The following is a 17,419-nucleotide window of genomic DNA, read 5'->3' as shown; positions in this document are numbered from 1 at the left end:
TCAGGACACAGAAGCAGGGACTCAAGGGTTTGAATCTGATGTGATGTCCAGGCCTGGAGTCACAACACTCAGAACTCATGAGACAGAGGCAGGGAGATCACAGTTTTGACTCAGGTGTGATGTCCAAGCCTGGTTTCTTAGTATTCAGTAGATATTGGAGGAGTATCAGTGTTATGAACCAGGTTTGAAGTTCATGCCTGGAGTCAAAGCACTCAGGAGATAGATGGAGGCCCATCATGGGTTCGATTGTACTACTATCAGAAATAATGATAATTGGCACTGGGAAAATGGCTTAGCAGTTAGTAGCACTTGTTTGCAAAGCCTTCCAGCTAAGGTTCAATACCCAAGCCACCCATGTAAGCCAGACACAAAGAACAGCACAAGCATCTGGTGTTTCTTTATAGCAGCAAGAGGTTTTACCATGCCCATATACACACATCACATATATGCAAATAAACAAATGAAAATTTGAAAAATAACATAACTTAATGGAACTGGTGACACAAACTTGTAATTCCAATTCCCTAAGAGCCCAAGGAAAGAGAATTGCAAATTCAAGGCCTGCCCAAGCTACGGTGTGAGTTCAAGGCTAGCTTGGGGAATTTAATGAGTCTCTGTCTCCAAATAAAAAGGAAAAAGAGAGATCTGGAGAGATGGCTTAGCAGTTAAAGTGCTTGCCTGCAAAGCCAAAGGTCCCAGGTTTCATTCCCTAGTAGCCACATAAAGCCAGATGCACAAGGTGGTACAAGTGTCTGGACTTTGTTTGCAGTGGGTAGAGGCCCTGATGCACCCATACACTCACTCTCTCTCTCTTTCTCTCTAAATATTGTTTTTAAAGAGGGCCAGGAATATAGCTCAACACTAGAATAATTTCCTAGCATACACAAGGTCCTGTATCAAATCCCCAGTACTACAAATAATAACTTGACAATTAAGTAAATAATAGTATGCTGCCTGACCTTACACTAAACTAATATATAAGCAATCTAAATAAATTCTACTTAGAATGAACCTTACAAAGCAAATAGTGAGCAGGAGAGATTGCTCAGTGGTTAAAGACACTTAAATCCAAAGCTGAAAGGCCTAGGTTCAATTGTTTGAGTCCTCAGTATTCATGTGAGCCAGATTCACAAAGTAGCTTAAGGATCTAGAGTTGATTTGCAGTGGCAAGAGCAGCCTCCTTTCTCACTCTCTTCCTCTCTTTCTCTCTCTCTCTCTCTCTCTCTTTCCTTACAACTAAATAAAAATATTTATTTTTAGGGCTGGAGAGATGGCTTAGCGGTTAAGCGCTTGCCTGTGAAGCCTAAGGACCCCGGTTCGAGGCTCAGTTCCCCAGGTCCCACGTTAGCCAGATGCACAAGGGGGCGCATGCGTCTGGAGTTCGTTTGCAGAGGCTGGAAGCCCTGGCGCGCCCATTCTCTCTCTCTCCCTCAATCCGTCTTTCTTTCTGTGTCTGTCACTCTCAAATAAAAAAAAAATTTTTTTTAAAATTATTTTTAAAAAGCAAGCAGTGGGGCTGGAGATATGGCTTAGCAGTTAAGGCATTTGCCTGAAAGCCAAAGACCCTTGGTTAGATTTCCCAGAACCCACATAAGCCATAGGTACAAGGGGGTGCATGCATCTGGAGTTGGTTTGCAGTGGCTGGAAACCCTATGCACCCATTCTGTCTTTGCTTTCTCTCTTTCACTCAAATAAATAAATAAATGTAAAGTTAAAAAAAGCAAGCAGGGCTGGAGAGATGGATTAGCAGTTAAACACTTGCCTGTGAAGCCTAAGGACCCCGGTTTGAGGCTCAGTTCCCCAGGTCCCGCGTTAGCCAGATGCACAAGGGGACGCACGCGTCTGGAGTTCGTTTGCAGAGGCTGGAAGCCCTGGCGCGCCCATTCCCTCTCTCTCCCTCTATCTGTCCTTCTCTCTGTGTCTGTCACTCTCAAATAAATAAATAAATAAAATTTTTTTAAAAAGCAAGCAGTTATCTTAGTAAAGCAATATTACTGCAGCTCTATAGTATTTGGAAAGAAATGAAAGAGCTGAGCTTCAGCTAGACTCTGGAAAAGACAATTCCATTGGGAAGAATGTTGATGCTTTAGTGACCAGGTGGGAAACATTTGTGGATCTACAGAAAAGTTAGAATAAGTAAGATCAAATTACATTATAAACTTGTATGAAAATGTCTCTATGATATCAATTACTATGTACAATTACTATATGCCAATATATAAAGGAAAAATATTTGTTTAAATGCCAGTTTCTTTAGGGCCACATAACTAAATGTGGAAGTTGTGAAAAATTGGTCATGTAAGAGGTTTCTGAACATGCAATGACCACAATTTAATTCAAAATTAAACATATAATCAGTCAATCCCGTGAGTTTCTGGCAGTGCTCACCCAGGTTGCACTGAGTGACTTTGCTGAAGCTTTGATTCAGAACATACCACATGTGAATGCCATCATGCCATATAACACTGACGAATGATGCCTGACACTCCTCAGCTCATAGTCAAGACTATCTTGTCTCATGATTTGTATTGCTTTTACTATGCACACAAAATGTTCTGCCTGTTAGAAACATAATAGTTTAATTACAGAAAACAAAGACTCTTAATACTTTCCTACCATCATTATTTAGTGTCTAGGTATTGATAGCATGACTTTGGATTGCATTGGGCTAGGATGCTTAATTTTTAAAACTGGTATTTGAGTTATTGATCCTAGTTTCATTAAAAAAAAATGTAGTTAAATGGATTTTGGCTTGGAATTAAGAAAGAATTTCTGGCAATTTCTGAAATGGTCCCAAACATACATCAGCCATTTTGTGCTTTGTGTTTATGTGAAGAGTGTTTTAGCATTGATGATTATAATATCAAAATATCAATCATCTCTGAAAAAATGTTAACAAGGCTATTTATCCTGCAGTATCAAACAGTCAGCCAAGATTTAATTCTTTATGTAGAAATAAATACAGTAATTTTATTAGTAAGAAAATTTGCTTTCACTATTGATAAGTGATAAAAATATATGTACATCATTAGTTATTTTAACATAAATTTATTTATGTTTTATTATCAGTAAGTTGTTGATTGATTTCTTTACCTTTTTATATACCTGCAAAGCTAGGGTTGAATAAAAATTTAAAGGTGAAAAAGGGGTTATGAATAGAAAAAGTTTAAGAAACCCTGGTTTGGGCAATGGGATTATAGGTACCTTTTGTTTCAAATCTTAGATTCTACTTTATAGTAATACTATTTTTGTAAAAGGAAATTACAAACATGTCGAGAATAAGGACCAGTGAGCACTGGTGTCTCAGGCAAAGGCCAACATGGATCCATCTATGGGAACCAATTTCTGTCCTCATCACAATGACTGTGAAATAAATGAGCCTCAAATTTAAAGGCTTAAAAAGACATCTGTTTTGTCATGTCTGTAGATTTTGCTTCAAGGAATAGTGACTAGACACTCAGCTTGCTTCTGCTCCCTGATGACTAAGATCCTAGGTGGAGAGGGTGGAGGGTTGGGCTGCTTCAATAGCTGGGGCTGGGATTACCTAACTGGAATCTTCTTTACTCATGTGCCTGCCCTGGGACTATTCACTTGCACATGGCTTCTGTGTGTGACATGGCCTCTTCACTGTGCCCTCCAGGTGGACAGATTTATTTCACTGCAGCTCAGATCTCCTTGCACCAGGGTTCCACAACAGGGAAAAGGCTATATCATCTTTTATCACTGGGCCTACAAAACTGTGTAGTCTGTCTCTCTTCCACCAGACATACTGTCCCAAGTGATCATAAAAGCCTGCCCAGATTTCCGGGTAAATAATTAGACCCCAAGCTTTGACGAGGAAGTGCCAAGCTTGTACCAGGAAGAGGGTTTGGAACAGAAGGCTTCTCACTGCCATCTGTAGAAAATGCAGTTGGACATAGTGGTCATGTTTAAGTACATGATTCACTTGGTTAGACAAGAGTGGAGTCAGAAACCTGGCCTCTCCTTGCCCAAAACTGTGCAGGGTCCTGCACAGAGAGGCTCTCCAACACATGTGTAGCTGGGCATGGTGACCAGAGGCATGGGACCCATATCTACAGGGGATCCAGAAACCTCTGTCCAGGCCCTGGTGGAGGACAGTGCTGAGCAAATCATCCTGGGATGGGCTGTGGTAGGCATGTATGTTTACAGGGTTCTGCTTTTACCTGCCATTTTCCCTATGCTCCCAGGCACTAGGGACTCCACCCACACACGTTTTCCCACCTGCAGGGGGAGCTCAAGTGCCAGTCCTCTAGTGGAAATCATCAGAAGGTGAAGGCCATTGTTCAGCCCTCCAGAAATGCCTCCCCAAATATCCACACTGCAGAGGGTAGTTGACCTCCCTCTTCACCCAAAGCCCACTCACCTCCTGGCTTTCTGGTCCTTCTCACAATCAGGCTGGAAGGATTGGTACCTAGACGAAGTCAGGAGGGTATCAGTCCTTAGCTTCTTTGTCCCCCAACAGCTAGGGATTCTGGTGGGCCTTGCTGACTTTGGGATGTGCATAGTAGTCCAGCTAGAGGGGCTGAGAATTTTTTGTGTTGGCTGTTCAGTGAGTTACCTGCTAAATGCCTGGAAAACTTTCTGTAGTCACAGGGGCCTATGTGGCATTTCCTAGATATCTCCATGGGCACAGAGCTTTTTGGTATGCCCTCGATGGAGTTGTCAATCATGTGCAATTTATGCTAAATGTCATCTAGATTCTTCTTTACAAACTAAAGTGGGGCTTTCTCCCAAGGTTAAGAAAGATTGGTGCTTGAAGAGTGCTTCTTTACGGCAGGGTAAATGAATGTCACCCACTAGAGTCCCCAAGACCTTTCAGACCCACACCCCACAATGTCAGGCTGCAAACTCATTTAGACCTGACCACAACCTAAGAGAGAAGTTTCAGAGATAGCCAAGAACTCCCAAGACTGAAGCAAAAGGGGTGAGCTCCCTTTGGCTTCAATATGGGCTCATGTCCATTACCAGGCCTAGCACCTCCCAGATGGTGGCAAACTTTTTGTGGAAGACCAAGAAGTGGAAAAAAGGATATTCTTTCCTCTCCACTGTGGTTGGAAAGTAATCCACAACAAACTCTAACTATTTCCAATCAGCCTGAAGAGGAACAGAGAAGGATGATTCAAATGTGGAAGCATTAACAGACTGCTAAATTACTTTTGGTCATACACCGAAGTAGGAGGTGTGCTGGAAGATTGTTCCTCCATGTAAAACACACACACACACACACACACACACACACACACACACACACACAGAGGAATAGGAATTGGGGTGTTCCAGGGGCATCGTGGCCTGGGTATAACTGCTGTAGGCTATCCAGTATCGTCTGTGTCCCTGTGGGAAGGTAGTCCTGAGTATAACTGCTGTAGGCTATCCAGTATCGTCTGTGTCCCTGTGGGAAGGTAGCCCTGGGCATAACTGCTGTAGGCTATCCAGTATCGTCTGTGTCCCTGTGGGAAGGTAGCCTGACACAAGGGGCACGGCACACCCAGCTTCTCCAGAAGTGGCACAGGCCTCTATAGATGGAATTCCTGAGGCCTGAGCCTGCAGAACTAGAAACAGCAAGAGAACATTGTACTCTGTCCAGTGGCCTCAGACAAGTGAGTCAGTTGAGGGTGCCTCTGGACTGTGGTTGGCTGGTCACCAGGGTTCCACGTTCTGTTGGTTATTGTTAAGGAAATAAGGTCACTTCTTGGGCCCCTCTTAACTTAATCGCTTCCTCAGATGAGACCTTCCATTGCATCATAGGGCTTCTCTTCATTTGGTCCATGAACAACTGGATACAGTTATAGCAACACACTCCACTGTGCCCCACGGCCTGGGAAGTGTGGCTTCATGCAGCTCCTCAGCTTCAAAGAGTCAGAGCTGGTCCTGATCCACACCGGCCTTCCTGTCAGAAGTGCCGCCCCAGACTAGTCCTTGTCCCTCTCACAGATGTTTCAGGTTTTCACCTACTCCCTGGGGATCATACTAGCTTCTACCTCCCAGCATGTTATCAGCTGTATATAACTACATACCTGAATGATACAAGCCCAGGGCTCGTATAATCTGACACCCACAGACCAACATGGACACCACGTACTTGTATGCACATGTTCACACAGGCACACATGCACAGGTCCCCATGATGCCCAGAGCTTTAGTCAAAGCACTCAGGAGACAGAGCCAGGGAGAATCAGCTATGATGTCTAAGCCTGGAGTCACAGCAGTCAGGAGACAAGGAGAGTGAGGTCATGGGTTTAAACTAGGTGTGATGTGCAGGCCTGGAGTCAGAACACACAGGAGGCAGATACAGAGGGATCACAGGTTTGAATCAGATGTGATTTCCAGGCCTGAAATCACAGTACTGAGGAGACAGACGCAGGAAGATCATGGGTTTGAATCAGGTGTGATGCCCAGGCCTGAAATCACAGCACCCAGGAGACTAAGGCAGAGGAATTGAAGGGTAGATTAAGGTGTGATGTCCACACCTGAAGTCACGTCACTCCGGAGAAAAAGACAGATAGCTCATGGGTTAGAATCAGGTGAGATTTCCAGGCCAGGTGTCATAGCACTCAGGAGACAGAGATAGAGTGATCATGGGTTTGAGTCAGGTCTGATGTCCTTGCCTGGAGTCATAGCACTCAGAAGATAGAGGCAGACAGATCACAAGTTCCAATCAGGTATGATATCCTGGCCTGGAGTCACAGCATCCAGGACACAAAGACAGAGTTCAGAGGTTTGAATTAGGTATGTTTTCCAGGCTGAGAGTCATATTACTCAGGAGATACAGGCAGAGGGATCGCAGGTTTGAACAAGGTGATGCCCAGGTCTGCAGTCACTGCACTCAGATGAAGGAGCTAGGGAAATGGCAGGTTTGAATCACATGTGGTGATCAGACCTGTAGTCAAAGCACGCAGAAGATAGAGGCAGGAGGATCACAGGACAGAATCAAGTGTGATGTACAGGCCTGGAGTCACACCATTCAAGAGATATAGGCAGAAGGATTATAGGTTAGAACCAGGTGTGACTCTCAGGCCTGGAATGACTGCACTCATAAACAGATCAAAGGAGATCATGGGTATGAACCAGATGTTATGCACAGGCCTAGAGACACAGCACTCAGAAGAAAGAGCCAGGGAACTGATGGGTCAAATTAGTTGTGATGCCAAGACCTCTAGTCAAAGCACTCAGGAGACAGAGCCAACTGGTCAAAGGATACGAAAGCACAAAATTGTAGTCTGATAGCTGAGGCACCTTAGTCCACTACCAGGTGACAGGGAACAGTGTGCATTGCATCCTGGATCTCTCCTTAATGAGCAGAAATAGATGGCCTTTCGCGAGGGAAAGGGATGATATGTTAAGCAATAGCTATGCTAATTTATTCCACTATAATAACCATTTTACCAAACATACATCTTAAAACATAATAATTGCTAACATGTAGATGAAAATAAAGTAAAAGACAAACATGAAGTCTGGCCTCCAGAGTCTTTCACTGAAGGCATAGGAAACATGGAAATGGCAGCATCAGCCATATCTGTCCTTGCAGGAGTGAATATATACTAAAGAGAAACTCATGTCGCTTTCCTTTCCAGCATCAGACAAGTGACTCCATGGAAGTGGAATTTCCTAGAGTTTCATGCTGAAGAAGGAGAAGGATAGGGTCCAGGTGCCTGCTAGAGATGGAGCTTGTCTCTTGGAAAAATATTCCTGGGTTGGCAATTTGCAAGAGAGACAAGCTAGTTATGAGTGGAACTACAGCATGATCAAGACTGTGCAGTTTTGCACACCTCTTGCCCTCCATCTAAAATTAACCTGTACAAAATGCTCCAGGGGATGGAGAGATGGCTTATCAGTTAAAGCACTTGCCTGAAAAGCCTAAGGACCCAAGTTTGATTTCCCCAGTACACACAAAATACTAGACACACAAAGTGGCACATGTATTTGGAGATTTTTCTGGTGGCTAGAGGCCCTAGCATGCCCATCCTCTCTCTCTCTCTGTCTCGCTGTATGTATGCGTGTGTCATGTATATATATATGCCTGGGCAGTGACATGTGCCTCTTAAATTCACAGGGAGGCAATAGGCCCCTGCAAGTCACACTGGTCCTCTAGGTGTTCTCCAATCCATCTCCCTTCCTTCCTCCCACTTCACTTATGCACCTGTTGAGGCTGTGAGAGGGGTTTTTGGTGTGATGGGTGCTCCTTGCAAGAAGCCCTTCCTCAGAACCTTGTTTCCTAAGCAGAGAGTGGATTTCACTGTACCCTACAAAGTGCAGGTGCTGTGCTATACCAGTGACCCTGTCAGCCCACTTCTGATTCTGAGCAGCTGCTGTGCAGAAGGAGTGGACATGAAGGATGGTTGAGCTACAAATCTGAGCAAGGGAAGCCCAGGCTACCACTACACAGTGGTGATATACTGGAAAGCTACTTCCAACAGTTCCACTTGTTCTTTCTTAATATCTTCAGAGTTAAGGACTGACATGTACTCCCTGGATAGTTTAAATCTCAACACAGATAAAACCAGATCCTTGTCCTGAAAGCAAAGATTTTCCTAGCCAGATGTGGTGGCCCACTCCTTTATTCCCAGAACTCGGAAGGCAGAGGTAAGAGAATCACCAAGATTTTGAGGCCACCCTGGGACTACATAGTCAAGTCCTAGTCAGCCTGGGCTAAAGCTGAAAAAAAGATTTTTCTGAGAGTGCGAAATATAGAAAGAGTTTATCTAAGATGTTTTAATGTATATTTTAACAATGAGAGACAGAGAGACTCTTTGGTTAATACTAAGCCTAGGTGCAAGTCTATTTCTCTTCTCCATTCTCTGCTGTACACATATCTCCCTCTTTCTCTCTCTCTTTCTCTCTCTTTGTGTGTGTGTGTGTGTGTGTGTGTGTGTGTGTGTGTGTGTGTGTGTGTTTCTCTCAGGCCCTCTTTGTTTTCTGTTCCTTTTGCTTTTCACTCTTTTATCCACTTCTTGGTTCAGAATTTTCTATTCCATTTTCTAACCCAGCAGTCCTTTATCTCCCACTCAGTTTCCATCTTTCTTTCCAAGTTTTTTGAATTTCCTTCCTTCCTTCTCTTAGACCACTTCACCTCCAGTATTCATCTTAAAAATCTACAAAATTCTCATTACAAGCTCTCTCATGACCTCCCTATATCATAGCCACTTTCAGTCTTCCTGGCCTCTACTACTTTTACTCCTTGTCACATACAAATCTAAATATTGGAAGCTAGGACCAACATGTGAGAGAGAATGTTTGGTGTGTGTCTTTCTTATCCTGGGTTACATGACTTATACTCGTTTCTAGTTCCACCATCTCTCTACAGATTTTGTAATTTTTTTCCAGCTGTATAAAACTCCTTTCTATAAATGTACCACACCTTCATTATCTGTTCATCAACTGAAGCCATATAACCTAGTTCCATTTCCTAGCTATTGTAAATAGAATAGCAATAAACATGGATGAACAGGTATCTCTATAGTAATGGGTAAAGCCTGTGGGGTATGTCAAGTAGTCATATGGTTACTCTATTTTGAGCTGTCTTAGAACCCTCCACACTGATTTCCATGATAGCTGTATCAGTTGACATTTCCACCAACAATGGAGAAGGGTTCATTTTTCCTCACACCCTCACTATCATTTATTAGCATTTGATTTCTTGATGGTAGCCATTGTGACAGGAGTGAGATGAAATCTCAAAGTAGTTTTGTTTGCAGGTTGTTAGATGTTCCTCGGCAATTTGGATTTATTCTGGTAGAAGGAATGTTTTAATAAGACCCTGTAAAGGAAAGCATTATTTGCATTTCCACCACCCCAATGTCACCATGTAACCAAATTAAGACAAAAAAAAAACAATTTGCAAATTAAAATCTTCTAAAATGTATTATCACATTAAAAATACTGAATCTTGGGCTGTAAAGATGGCTCATAGGTTAAGGCACTTGCCTGCAAATCCAAAGGACCCAAGTTCAATCCCTCAGGACCCACAAAAACCTGATGCACAATGTGGCACATGTATCTGAAGTTCATTTGTCATGGCTGAAAGCCCTGACATACTCATTTTCTCTCTGTATATCTGCCTCTTTCTCTCTCTCAAATAAATAAGTAAAAATATTGAAACTTGAGCTGGAAAGATGGCTTAGCAGTTAAGGTGTTTTCCTGAAAAGCCTAAGGAACAAATATTGATTCCCCAGCACCTTCTTAAGACAGATGCACTAGGTGGCTTGTGTGTCTAGAGTTCATTGGCAGTGGCTAGAGGCTCTGGTACCAATCCCCCCCTCCTCAAATCAATCAATAAATAAAATATTTAAAAATATACTGATCCAGGCTATGATGACACATGCCTTTTTCTCATATTCTCTGTAGACTTAGACAGAAGATTATTTGAGCAATGAGTTTAATGATAACTGAGCACACAGTAAGACTTCACCTCTAATCAAGCAGCCTTCAATTTTCATGTTTTCTTATGTTTCTGTATCAGGACTTGAGCAAATGGAATTAGGCCTTTGGTTGGATTGTTTAACCTTATCCCAAAGGAATTGAATTGAATATTTTCAACATTGAAATGGAATTATGTTGTAGGGTAGAGATGTAGTCTATACCTACTAGGTGAGTTGGGTATAGCACTGTAGCTAAACCTTAAACTACATGCTCAAGACACCAGGCATAAATTCCAATAGTACTCAAAGGATAAACATAACTGGATGGCACATGCCTTTAATCCCAGCACTTGGAAGGCAGAGATAGGAGAATTGCTGAAAGTTCAAAACCACCCTGAAACAACATAGTGAATTTCAGGTCAGCCAGGGCTAAAGTGAGACCCTACCTCAAAAAAAAAAAAAGCATTTTAAAAAGCCACAACTGATAGATAATCCCACTATGAAAATAAGGTACACACAGCAAACCCCTCTGCTGCACTAAATGTTGGGGAATATAGACACAATATGCTTAGCCATTATGAAAACGCAAATCAAACCTCCACTGATATTCAATCTCACTATACTCATAGCATCTGTTTTTGGTTTTGTTTGTTTGTTTGTTTGTTTTTGAGGTAGAGTTTCACTATAGTTCAAGCTGACCTGGAGTTTACTATGTAGTCTCAGGGTGGCCTTGAACACATGGTGATCTTCCTATCTCTGCCTCCTGAGTGCTGGGATTGAAGGCATGCACCACAATGCCCAGCTGTGTTTCTTCTTTTGAGAACTCTCCATTCAGTTCCAATATGTTAATTTTATTTATTTATTTGACAGAGAGAAAGAGAGAGAGAAAGAGAGAGAGAAAGAGAGAATGGGCATACCAGGGTCCCCAGCCACTGCAAACAAACTCAAGACACATGTGCCATTTTGTGCATCTGACTAAGATGGGTCCCTGGGAATTGAACCTGGGTCCTTTAGCTTTGCTAGCAAACACCTTAACTACTAAGACATCCCTCCAGCTCCCATAGCCTATTTTTAAAATTGGGTTGTTTGATTTATTATTATTTTGTTTTTCTGACTTCATTGTATATCCTGAATATTCTCTGACAGATGTATAGCTGGCAAAGATTTTCTCCCATTCTGTAGGTTGCCTCTTTGCTCTATTCATGGTGTCATTTACTGTACAAAAGCTTTGTAATTTCATGAAATCCCAGTGGTTGATTAGTGGTTTCGTTTCCTGAGCAACTGGTGTTATATTCAGAAAGTCATTGCCTATAGAAATATGTTGAAAGGTTATCCCTATTTTTCCCTCTAGCAATTTCAGACTTTTGGGTCTAATACTAAGGTCTTTGATCTATTTTGACTTGATTATTGTGCATGGAAAGAGATAAGGATCAATTCCCATCCTTCTAAGTATAGATATCCAGTTTCCTCTACAGCATTTGTTGAAGAGACTGTCTTTTCTCTATGAGTATTTTTGGCATATTTGTCAAATATCAAGTGGCTATTCTATTCTGTTCCATTTATCTACATGTCCGTCTTCGTGCCAGCACCACACTGTTTTTGTTGCTATGCCTCTGTAATGTAGGTTAAATCAGCTATGATGATACCACCAGCCTTATTTTTGTTGCTCAAAATTGTTTTTGATATTCAAGGACTTTTTTGCGTCCAAATAAATTTTAGGATTGATTTTTTTCTGTTTCCAAGAAGAATACCGTTGAAATATTGATGGGGATCACACTAAATGCATAGATTGCTTTTTGTAGGATTGATGTTTTCACAATATTGTTTCTTCTAATCAAAGAATATGTGATGTCTTTCCATTACCTTGTGTCTTCTGCAATTTCTCACTTGAGTGTTTTAAAGCTCTCACTGCAGAGATCCTTCATTTCCTTGCTTCCAAAGTACTTTATTGTTATTTTTTGTTTGGATGCAACTGTGAACTAAAGTGATTTTCTGATTTCATTCTCAGCATATTTGTTGTTAGTATATAGGAAGGCTACTCATTTCTGTGTGCTTATTTTTTATCTTGGTTGTAGCAGACAGCTTCAGGTTCACTGAGATTAACTTCCAGACCAGGCACAGTTATGGAGGAAGGGATTTATTGAAGCTTACAGATCCAGGGGAAGTTCCATAATGGCAGAAGAAGCTGGGCTGCCTTCACAAGACCATACACAAAGAAAGAGAGAGAGAGAGAGAAGCACGGCCTAAAAAACAAGTCACATAGCACAGCACACTTCAGGAACTCCTGCTAGGCACACTTTGTATATCTTTAGATTGAAATCTCAAACCCACCACCACACCTTAAGATCCGCCCAGTGGGAATGCATCCCTGATACTGAAAACTTAAAACAGGGGTAGTAATGAGTCCTAGGGGAGTAACATCTGCTGATGTCTGGATAAGTGTATATAGTATGCTTATCAAACTTCCCAGTAAGCACTTTTCTTAATATTCATACCCTTATATTAATGCTACTCTCACTTTGGGTAGAGAAATCTCTTTTCAGATGGCAGTGACCTTAGGACAACTCAGAAGGTATCATGGTGCTGGAAAGAAGTGACTAGAGTACCAAGTAACATCTCAATCACACCTTCCAAGGCCTAATGAGGAGGCAGAAAGAATGTAAAAGCCAAAGGACTCCTTACAACATGCTCCTTCCAGACAAAAAATGGCCTTGATATCCAAGACCTCATAGTGCCTGACACTATCTACATAAGACCATCATAAGAGGAGGGAAAAATCATGACATCAAAATAAAAGAGAGACTTATTGAGATGGGGAGGCGATATGATGGACAATGGAAGTTCAGAGGGGAAAAGCAGGGGAGGGAGGGTATTACCATGGGATATATTTTATAATCATGGAAAATGTTTTAAAAAATTGAGAAAAAAAATGATCCACCCAGTGATACTGCTTCCATTATGGCTGGAGATGCAAACTACAAACTAATAAAATGGTGAATATATTGGGGGTCATACATTCCATTTTTATGTGTTTATTTTGCATCCTGGTACATTTATGAAAAATGTTTATCAGCTCTAACAGTTTGTTGGTAGTCTTTAGGGTCCTTTAGGTATAGAATCATATCATCTGCAATAATGATAATTTGATTTCTTCGTTTCGAATTTGTATCCTCTTTATGAGTGTCTCTTGCCTTATTGGTATAGCTATGACTTCCAGTACTATATTAAATAAAAGTGGGGACAGTGGACACCCTTTTCTTCTTCCAGAATTTAGTGGAAAAGCTTCAGGGTTTTTGTAATTTAGTATTACATTGGCTGTAGGCTTATCATAAATAGCCTTTATTATGTTGAGATATATTCCTTCTATTTCAAGTTTCTGTAGGACTTTTGTCATGAAGGGATGTTGGATTTTGTCAAATTCCTTTTCTACATCTATTAAGATGATCATATGATTTTTGTCCTTCATTCCATTTATATATTGTATTACATTTATCAATTAGCATATGTTGAACCACCCTCGAGTCTCTAGGATAAAGTGTACTAGGTTGGGGTGAATGATCTTTCTAATACAGTCTTGTATTCTATTTGCCAATATTTTGTTGAGAATTTTTCCATCTTTGTTCATGAGTGAGAATGGTCTGCAATTTTCTTCTTTTGCTTAGTCTTTGTCAGGTTTTGGTATTGCAAGGTTTAGGAGTGACCAAGAACACAGAGAACACTCTAAGACAAATATGGAAGCTTTTATTTAGGAAAAGATTATTGCTATAGGTAAGACTTCTAGTACCACATTAAATAAAAGTGGGGAGAGTGAACACCATTGTCTTTTTCTTGAATTTTAGAGGAAAACCTTCTACTTTTCCCTTATTTAGTATTATGTTGGCTGTAGCTTTTTCATAAATAGCTTTTATTATGTTGAGATATGTTCTTTCTATTCCCAGTTTTTGTAAGGCTTTTACCATGAAGGAATGTTGGATTTTTTCAGGTATCTTTTCTGCATCTATTGAGATGATCATGTAATTTTTTTTTCCTTCAGTCCATTTACATAGCATATTATTTTAATCAATTTGCATATGTTGAACTATCCCTGCATATCTGAGATAATGACTCCTTCACTGGGGTAAATAATCTTTCTTATATATTCTTGTATTCTGTTTGTCAATATTTTTGTTGAGAATTTTTGCATCTATGTTCATGAGAGAGATTTTTCTATAATTTTATTTTCTTTCTGTGTTTGTCTGGATTTGGTATCAGGAGTTTGGTATAATTTCTTCCTTTTCTATTTTACAGAAAAGTTTGAGAAGCAGTGGTGTTATTTCTTCCATGAAGGTTGAATAAAATTCACCAGTGAATTTATCTGGGTCTGGGCTTCTTTTTAGTTGTGAAACTTTTTATAACTGCTTGGATCTCTGTAATTGTTATAGGTCTATTTAAATGATTTATTTTGTCTTGATTTAATTTTGGTATGTCATATGAATCAAGGACATCATCCATTTCTTTCGGATTTTCAAACTTAGAGGTGCATATATTCTTAAAGTATGTCTTTATGATTTTCTGAGTTTCTTTGTTATCTGTTGTAATGGTTACTTTTCCATCTCCTAATTTTATTAATTTGTGCCTTTTCTCTCTTTTGGTAAGATTTGACAAGGGTTTATCAATCTTGTTTATCATTTCAAAGAACCAACTCTGGTTCATTGATTCTTTGGGGGGTGTTCTGTTTCATTAATTTCTACCCTAATCTTTATTATTTCTTCCTGTCTACTGATTTTTGGTTTTCCTTTATTCTTCTTTTTCTAAGGCCTTAAGGTGAAGAATTAAATTGTTTACTTGGGAACTCTCTAATTTCTTAATATAGGTGCTTAGAACTATGTATTTCCCTCTTAGGACTGCCTTCATTGTGTCCCAAAGGTTTGGGTATGTTGTATTCTCATCATCATTTGATTCTATGAATTTATTGATTTCCTTTTTTATTTCTTCAATGACCCATTCATCATTTAATAGTCTACTGTTTAGTCTCCATGAATTTCTGTATACTCTGTAGGTTTTCTTGTTGTTGATTTATAGTTTAATCTCACTGTGGTCAGATTGATAACAAGGGATTATTTCAGTTTTTATGTATTCATTAGGATTTATTTTGTGTCCTAATGTATGGTCTATTTTAGAGAATGTCCTGCTGATAAAAATGTATATTCTGAAGCATTTGGATGGAATGTTCTGTAGATATCTGTTAGGTCCATTTGTTCTATGACATCATTTAATGCAGATGTCTCTGTGTTTTTCTTTTTGCTAGGATGACCTGTAAATTGATGAGAGTGGGGTACTGAAGTCACCCAGTAGAATTGTGTTTGGTGTTATCTGTGACCTTAAGTCAAATACTGTTTGATGAAATTGGGAGCCCCCATGTTAGGTGCATATATGTTTAGGATTGTAATGACTTCCTGTTGGAGTGTTCCTTTAATCAGTATAAAGTCACCTTATTTGTCTTTCCTCACTAATGTTGGTTTGAAGTCTATCCTGTCTGATATTAGGATAGCAACCCCTGCTTCTTTCCTAGGCCCATTTGTTTGAAAAACTGTTTTCCATCCTTTCACCCTAAGACAGTGTCTATATTTTGTTGAGACATGAATTTCCTGGAGGCAATAAATGGCACGAGCAATATACACAATCAAAGCCAGCATGGGATACTTATGCAACAGTGGGGATAAAACCAAACAAATTATCTAATGACGCCAAAGTTCCTAAGGGTGTGTGTTGCTCCACGCCCTTAATCCTGTCAACTGGGAGGTGAAAATTTCTGTCCTGAAATGGTTTTCTGGCCAGCCTGGGTTTGATTAAGACCCTGACCCCAGTAATGACAGAAGAAAAAGCCCAAGGCCCAATAAATTAAGAAGCATCAACAGCAACATTAATCAACCGCAAAAGACAGCTAACTTGAGAATGGTAAAACTAACTAATATGTAACCCACAACCTGCTGTGACATGGAGAGAGAGATTAGCACTTTCAGTGTCTGCTCTTTTGTCAGTAGGCCCCAATATCATCTGGGATGGCTGCCAATCTCACCAATGCTGAGTGCCCACCTCGATCCCTCTGTGTTGCATTGTGGATCTTGTGTTCTGATCTGCTATGCTGGATGCACTGTGCTGGGGGCTTAATGAGTTCTTCAGTGGTTCACTGCAGTTCTGACAATTGGGGGATGGGAGAGTGCAGGATTCCTGGAGTTGTACTGGAGCTGCTCAGCTGGTCCCATGTATGTTCTCCTTTAGCAGCTGCTCAGCTGGTCCCTGCTGTCTTTCCCTTCAGGTTTCTTGACTTTGTGAGGAGGCTGATATGAGAGGAAAATCCCCTCACCAGGTTTGTGCTCATGTAGCTCAGCATTGGCTGGGTGGGTGTGCAGACTGAGGCACTGGTGCCTCACTAGGACTCCGGCTGGGTTCCTCCTTTCTGGAAGATCTTGGTCTTTACTGCTTCTCTGCTAGTTTTTTTTTTTTTTTTTCCTGAGGTAGGGTCTTGCTCTAGTTCAGGCTGACCTGGAATTCACTATGTAGTCCCAGGGTGGCTTTGAACTCATGGCAATCCTCCTACCTCTGTCTACCAAGTGCTGGGATTAAAGGCATGCGCCATCACGCCCAGCCTTTTTTTTTTTAATAATTTATATACCTTCACTTTTGGTACAAGAGTGTATTTTGCTGTAGTACTGCTTATTTTCCTCCCTAGGTTGGTTTGGTATTGCTCCCATGCCACCATCTCACCTGGAAGTCCTCTGTTTATTTTCTATGTCTTTGTACAGTTCTCACCCTTTTGTAATGAAGTAGGTAATTACTAGTATGGTGTGTTATGGTGGCTGTAGTTGTAGTTAGGTGTTACCCATAAACCCATGTATTCTGAATGCTAGATGTCTAGCTGGTGACCATTTGAGAATTGCTGATTTGCTGGGCAAGTTTGTTACTGGGGCAGGTTTATAGGCAGCTTTCCATTGTTCAGCACACTGTCATACTATAATGTTTCTCTGCCATCATGGAGCCTCACATCAACTCTGTAA

Source organism: Jaculus jaculus, unplaced genomic scaffold (genome assembly GCF_020740685.1).
Source record: "Jaculus jaculus isolate mJacJac1 unplaced genomic scaffold, mJacJac1.mat.Y.cur mat_scaffold_34_1_3701052_arrow_ctg1, whole genome shotgun sequence".
In the NCBI taxonomy this organism is placed as follows: domain Eukaryota; kingdom Metazoa; phylum Chordata; class Mammalia; order Rodentia; family Dipodidae; genus Jaculus; species Jaculus jaculus.
Note: the sequence above shows the minus strand (reverse complement) of the source record.